Raw genomic sequence first — 6,864 nt, forward strand, 5'->3', positions numbered from 1 at the left:
ACCGAATCGCTGATAATGAAGGTAGATGCGTCCGCCCAGCTGATCGAAAAAATATGTCGTTGTTCATGGAAATCGATTGGATTTCATTTGACGTTTGCGCAATGGAATTGACAGTTGAAATCGAGTGGATTTCGTAAATGAAAGTCCCAATTTACATTGGGCGAGTTTACTTGCGGCAATTGTCATTTTGTAGGAGAGAGAGGTGAGGCATATGGTAACCCTTTGCCTCTCAGCACCCTCTCTCACCTACAAACTGACAATTGCCGCAAGTAAACTCGCCTAATGTAAATTGGGACTAAACATAGGCCAAGTCTGTCTGGCATGGTAGAACAAATATAAGGTAAAGTTAATACTACAACAAATACAACTCGAACAACAACCACAAAGGAATTTGTTTTTGTTTGTAACGTTACTGCCAGTTGTATTTGTAAACAAAACAAGGAAATGTCTATACATTATTGGAATTTAAAAAACTAATAATTTTTCACATTTGGTTGAATATTTTGGAAAACATGAATGAAAATTCGTTACATTTTCAATTTTTATGTTTTCCCATTATTCCACTAAATGCATAAATTCTCGCAGAAAGTAGAATTCTTGCAGAAAAGTTTGGGGTCGCTGGAAATTCATAGGAAAATGAGAAGCTGTTTCAATGTTTTGTTTTAGAAATCAAAGAAGCACATGTTTATTAGGGCTTTATTTTTTAAATTTTTACAAAATACCTCACATATTAACAAACGTTGTATCGCCTCCACAAGCGGTGATTTACTGCGCGGCTTATCGTTCGAACTTGGGGAAGGTTACATATCATTGATATGAAGAAGTCTTTCTGGGAAATGGTTTTTTTCCGAATGATATATTTTTTTTCTCAAAAAATATATGTCCCTAATGTACATCGAAATAGAAATAAATGTATAAAATGTCATATGAAATTTGACACTAAGGGGTAGTTTACACAATATGTAAATGTCATATGACATGAAATTTTCCATCATTATATAGTCGCTAATATGTGAAATATTGGCGATTTTCCTTACGCCATTTACTTTGCGCGTCCACATCAGCAAAAATGTAATAAAATTACGTCTCCACATTGCCTGCGTGGGTAGATATGGAATGTTTTTATATCGTTTCATATGACATTGATAGATAGTGTAAACTACCTCTAATGTTACAACCCAGTTCAGTCAGCTGTGTATTGCTGCTACCTTTTCTTATTCTACCATGTCTGTCTGGTTACTTTCCCAGCAAACATTTTCCAGCAAGAACTTTCTCAGAGAGTAAGGGGTTTTTATTCTCTTTTGCTAGAAAATTGTAACAAGTAAACAGACAACTTCCCAGCAAAAATCAGCAAGCAATCAGCTGGCTTGCCAAAACAGAGCAATTTGTCCGCCAATAAAGGAAGCAAACACGTTGTATTTTATTAAAAATAAAAAAAGAAAATGAAACAGAAAAGTATTTTTTCACTTTACAAATTTGTTTTCCATAAAACAATACAATTAGAGCTTCGTTCCCGTACTTTTTAATAGTAAAACTCGTAAAAGAGAAAAATAGAGAAAATTTGTTGTCAAACAAAATATTTTTCAAAAAGTTCGGGAACGCAAAAATGGGAAAAACGTCAAAAAAGCTGGAACAAATGTCAAAGTCGGCGTACCAGCCAATCAGACGCCGGCATCCATGTTACTATTATTTTACTCGCCCAAATTTGTCGTGTAAAAAGTTTTTAAAGAGAGCGTCATTCAGCGCCATTTTTGTTTAAAGAGAAGTGAACATTTTACAACTTTTTTGTGTACGGGAACGCTTTTTCGAGTAAAATGTGTAAAAGTCGTAAACATTGTAAAAACTTTTTAGTTCTGGAACACAGCTTAGACTATAGCTGTGTTCCAGAACTAAAAAGTTTTTACAATTTTTACGACTTTTACACATTTTACTCGAAAAAGCGTTCCCGTACACAAAAAAGTTGTAAAATGTTCACTTCTCTTTAAACAAAAATGGCGCTGAATGACTCTCTCTTTAAAAACTTTTTACACGACAAATTTGGGCGAGTAAAAAAATAGTAACATGGTTACCGGCGTCTGATTGGCTGATACGCCGACTTTGACATTTGTTCCAGTTTTTTTTTACGTATTTTCCATTTTTCCGTCCCCGAACTATTTCAAAAAACTTGTGTGTGAGAACAAATTTTTTGCAGTTCTCTCTTTTACGAGTTTTACCATTAAAAAGTACGGGAACGAAGCTTATGTTATTTCCACAATAAAATGGTTTCCAATTTTCACAAACATAAATCAACAACAAATTAAAAACAGATGATTGATTGTTTTCAGGAAGAAGAAGAATTGCTAGGAAGAAATTTGTCCAGCAAGAATTTGCAATCTCTCAGTGAAAGAACTGTCTCTCTCGAATCGCTCTCTTTTGCTGGTTTTTTGTGTTAACAGACGACTTCCAGCAACAATTGGTACAAATTGTTACAAATTTTATAGCCCATTTAGATATGACTTCATTAGCCGGATTTAGCACATTATCAGGTTTTATTTGCTAAATCCAGCCAAAATCTACCAGATTTCCCATACAAAAATAAATCCTCCTATTGAGTGGATTTGTTTTAAATCTGGCATAAATCCTCGTATACAACTCTGTTTTTTGCAACATTTTGCTAGAAAATACAAAAAGTTACTAAAACAAAAAAAAATTGAAAAACAAAATGAAAAAATTTGTAAACAAATTTTTTCGAGTAGTTTTTCCTTTTTATTTGGTTAAGCAATTCTTATGCATTTTGTAATTTACATTGATGGGCCGGTTGGCTTTGAATTACAAGTTAAATAAATTGAATTGAAAAACAAGGCGGAAAAGTTAAATTTGTTTTGATGTACAAAGTTGATTTTAATCAACCAAGACTAATATTTATGATGTCTACGATAAAATAATCCGTTTATTTATTTTAGATTGGCAAACCGCGATTACATAAGCTGTGTTCCAGAACTAAAAAGTTTTTACAATTTTTACGACTTTTACACATTTTACTCGAAAAAGCGTTCCCGTACACAAAAAAGTTGTAAAATGTTCACTTCTCTTTAAACAAAAATGGCGCTGAATGACGCTCTCTTTAAAAACTTTTTACACGACAAATTTGGTCGAGTAAAAAAATAGTAACATGGTTGCCGGCGTCTGATTGGCTGATACGCCGACTTTGACATTTGTTCCAGTTTTTTTGACGTATTTTCCATTTTTCCGTTCCCGAACTATTTCAAAAAACTTGTGTGTGATAACAAATTTTTTGCAGTTCTCTCTTTTACGAGTTTTACCATTAAAAAGTACGGGAACGAAGCTATAATTTTTTTCTCTTTAGTTAGCATTAGCAGCATAATGTGCTAACATTTTCAGTATTAAACAATAAATTTGTAATTTGACGTATGTTTTTTGAGACGAATTCAATTTACAAAAAATTATTTTGACGTTTCAAATTCGATCAGATGGGCTGATGCATTTACCTTGGTAATTGTGCTATGAACAAAAATCAGCTGACTGCCATTTAATTCCTGCAAAATGTATATCTAAATGCAATGAGATTTGTACTGGATTTATTAAATCCAGTCGAGGATTTAATACGGCGTTTATATTATAGTTTTTTGCAGGGTTAACCTTCTTTGTGAGGATTAATTTGAAGTATACACAATGGAAATGGCATTTGAAACCCAGACCCACTGGGTTAACCCGGTTATATGTAAACGGCCTTTATGGCTAGTCTAAATGAGCTATTCCCAGCAAAAAAGTTTGGAAGTAGTGCAATGCAGAGTTATGATTTCAAAACATCTTTCGATGCAGTCCACACGGAGTTATGAAAAATGCACTCCGCTTGATACATTTTAGAAGCACTCTCTTATAGATCCCTAGCCAAGCAAGCCAATTTTTTGATCCCTACAGTCGCAGTCTTTTTTCTGAAATTATAAGAATTTGTTTTAAAAAAAATAAAGAAATACAATCTAAAGATACGAACATTGCTGTAATTCACGAGACGCAATTTTTTTTTTTTTGAAGTTGAGTTAGAGTTTTTTTGGAAATCTGAACTGGAGTTGGAGGATAAATGAAAAACCATTTGGATGATGAAGCAATATCAGTTGCGGTGTCACAAAAAGCAGAGCAGAGAAAGTAAACTCAGTTTTGATCAAATTTAATGGAGAGTTTTTATAATTTGTATTAGTGTAATAAAGTTAATTAAATAAAATATTTGCAATGGCTTGCATTTAATAGCATCTGCATTTAAATTCAATCTAAAACACTTCTTCAAAGGCTGTGATTTGGATCGAAAATGGTGGGCATCCTAGCTGTGTGCCGTGGAAGCAAAGTGGAGTGCATCCTAGCTGCGCGCTCTCTGGTAAAATTCATAGGAAAAGATGTACTCCATCGGCAATTGTTCTAGTGATTTAACTGCATCCGCGGATGCAAACTTTTTGCTGGGATTAGGGTAACCAGACAGACCTAATAATACAGGTAAAAGCAAGACCCAGGCCTGCAAGAATGACGGCCCCAGATGACCTTCTGGTGGCAATCATTGATAGAACTGACCCTGAAGGTAGGATCAGTGACGATCACTGGTTGCTGGTAGAAGGTCTTCTGAGGAATGGCATTACTTTCGATGATGTGGATGAGAGGAAGACCGGCTTTGGCAGAGCATCCGTATACAAGTCAAAGTTATTAACTGCAAGGATGAGGAATCGCGTGATTTCCTCACCCAAACAGTAAATAGCTCTGGCGCTCTGTGGGACGGCTACAGGCTGGCTGCGATTCCCATCGCCGAGATCCCATCAAGAGTAGCGGCTACAACATGGGTGCCACCTCCTGCTTCGGATGTGGCACAGGTGCTGAAGCTGATCAGGAAGCAAAACAGGCCCATCCAGACTGACAGCTGGAAATTGGTGAGATCCTATCCAGAAGGCGAAGGCACGGTGATGAAATTCAGCATGGACAGTTCAAGCGCAGAGTTCATCAAGAATTGTAAGGGAGAGCTGGACTTCGGTTTGGGTTGGCTTCGGTTCCGCTTCTCGCAGCCTCAGTAAGGAGTTCGGGTAGCAGGGCCTTCGCGTGGTGCAGATCAATCACTGCAAGGCGGCGGCTGCAGAACTCCTTCTCTCCCTTACAAATTCGGTAATTGGCATCGCTTTGGTCCAGGAACCCTATCTCTACAAAAATAGGGTTTCTGGACTAAACGATGGGCGGTACTCCCTGTTCTATTCGTCGAATGGGGAGAAGGTAAGATCTTGTATTATAGTGAAGAAAAGTTTAAACCCTATTCATCTCTATAATTACAGTGATGGCGACACGGCGGTAGTGAGGCTGGAAGCAGGCTCCTGAAGGGCCTTGGTGCTAGCCTCGGTCTACATGCCGTACGAGGTACCTGACCCACCTAGTCGATTGGTGCGCAAGCTAGTGGATGAGATCTCGGGCAGTTGTAATCTCATAATGGGCTGTGATGCAAATGCCCATCACTTCCACTGGGGCAGCAGTGACACTAATACGAGAGGTGCATCCATATTCGATTTTATTTTAATTAATAATCTACGAGTGTGTAATAGGCGAAATACGGCCACAGGACCAAACTTAGTACGGATTGGGATCTGTATAAGAACAGTTTCAATAAGTACAAAAGTGAGGTCAGGAAAGCTAAGAGAAGCTCCTGGATTAACTTTAGTGAGTCGATAGAGGGAGTAAACGATGCGGCAAGATTTCGTAAGGTAATCTCAAAGGACCCCAAACATATTGGGAGCATCAAACGAAATGATGGCACGTGGACGAACTCTGCTCTAGAGACTCTTGACCTATTGGCAGAGACTCATTTCCCGTGATGCATGGACGCTGTTTCGTATCCGAGCTCGGAAACGAACAGAACCTATACACCCGATGAGAGGTTCTTCGTCGATAGGTTGATAAGTGACTCAAGGATCTCTTGGGCGATCAGCACTTTTCAACCCTACAAATCTCCTGGCCCAGATGGTGTCATTCCGGCGATGCTTCAGAACGCACCACCGGTATTGATCACCATACTGAAGGTTATTTTTAGGGCTTGTCTATTGCTGTCGCACGTACCGGCACTGTGGAAAGAGGTAACAGTGACTTATATCCCCAAGGCTGGGAAGCCAAGCCACGCGTTGCCGAAGGACTACAGACCGATAAGTCTTTCCTCCTTTCTATTCGCCCTGAGAAGAGTATTACGTCGCATCAGATCTCTTCCTGTCGAGGATGAACCACCACAATTTACGATGGATGATGTTGCCAATGCCATCAGGAACGCTAAATCATCCAAAGCGTTGGGCCCTGATGGAATCTCCATGATAATGTTGAAGCAGCTGGATGAGCCGGGAGTCGAGTATCTCACCAAAGTCTTCAATTTGTCGCTAGCCACCCTCGTTGTTCCCGAAGTCTGGAAAATGGGCAGGGTGGTCCCACTACGGAAGCCAGGCAAGGATGCCAGGCAGCGGGTTCTTACGTACCGGATTGACCCGGAACAACACAAATCCAATGTTCCGGCCAGCGGCTGCCACCTCAGTGTGTACATGTTCGTATTTGTTTCGTTTTTCTGTGTTGGGAGCAGCATATCCCGGAATGCCTGCTCCGAATTCTATTGGTCCGAGCCGGGACGGAGGAAAACCCAGGACCAATATATCTGTGCTCAGTTTGTCACATTCGCATCTTCACCCACATCCAACCTTCGGTGAGATGCAATAGATGTTCAGCTTGGTTTCCTGCACCGCCGCGACCTTGATGTTCTTCCGACTCATAAAATCGACTATCTCCTCGATCTTACCTCGGAATCCATTGCAATTCAATTGCAAAAAGGCAGAATTTTCGGGGATTGGGACAACAACTGCT

Source organism: Musca autumnalis, unplaced genomic scaffold, assembly GCF_047663935.1.
Source record: "Musca autumnalis isolate F117 unplaced genomic scaffold, ASM4766393v1 scaffold_5, whole genome shotgun sequence".
Classification (NCBI taxonomy): domain Eukaryota; kingdom Metazoa; phylum Arthropoda; class Insecta; order Diptera; family Muscidae; genus Musca; species Musca autumnalis.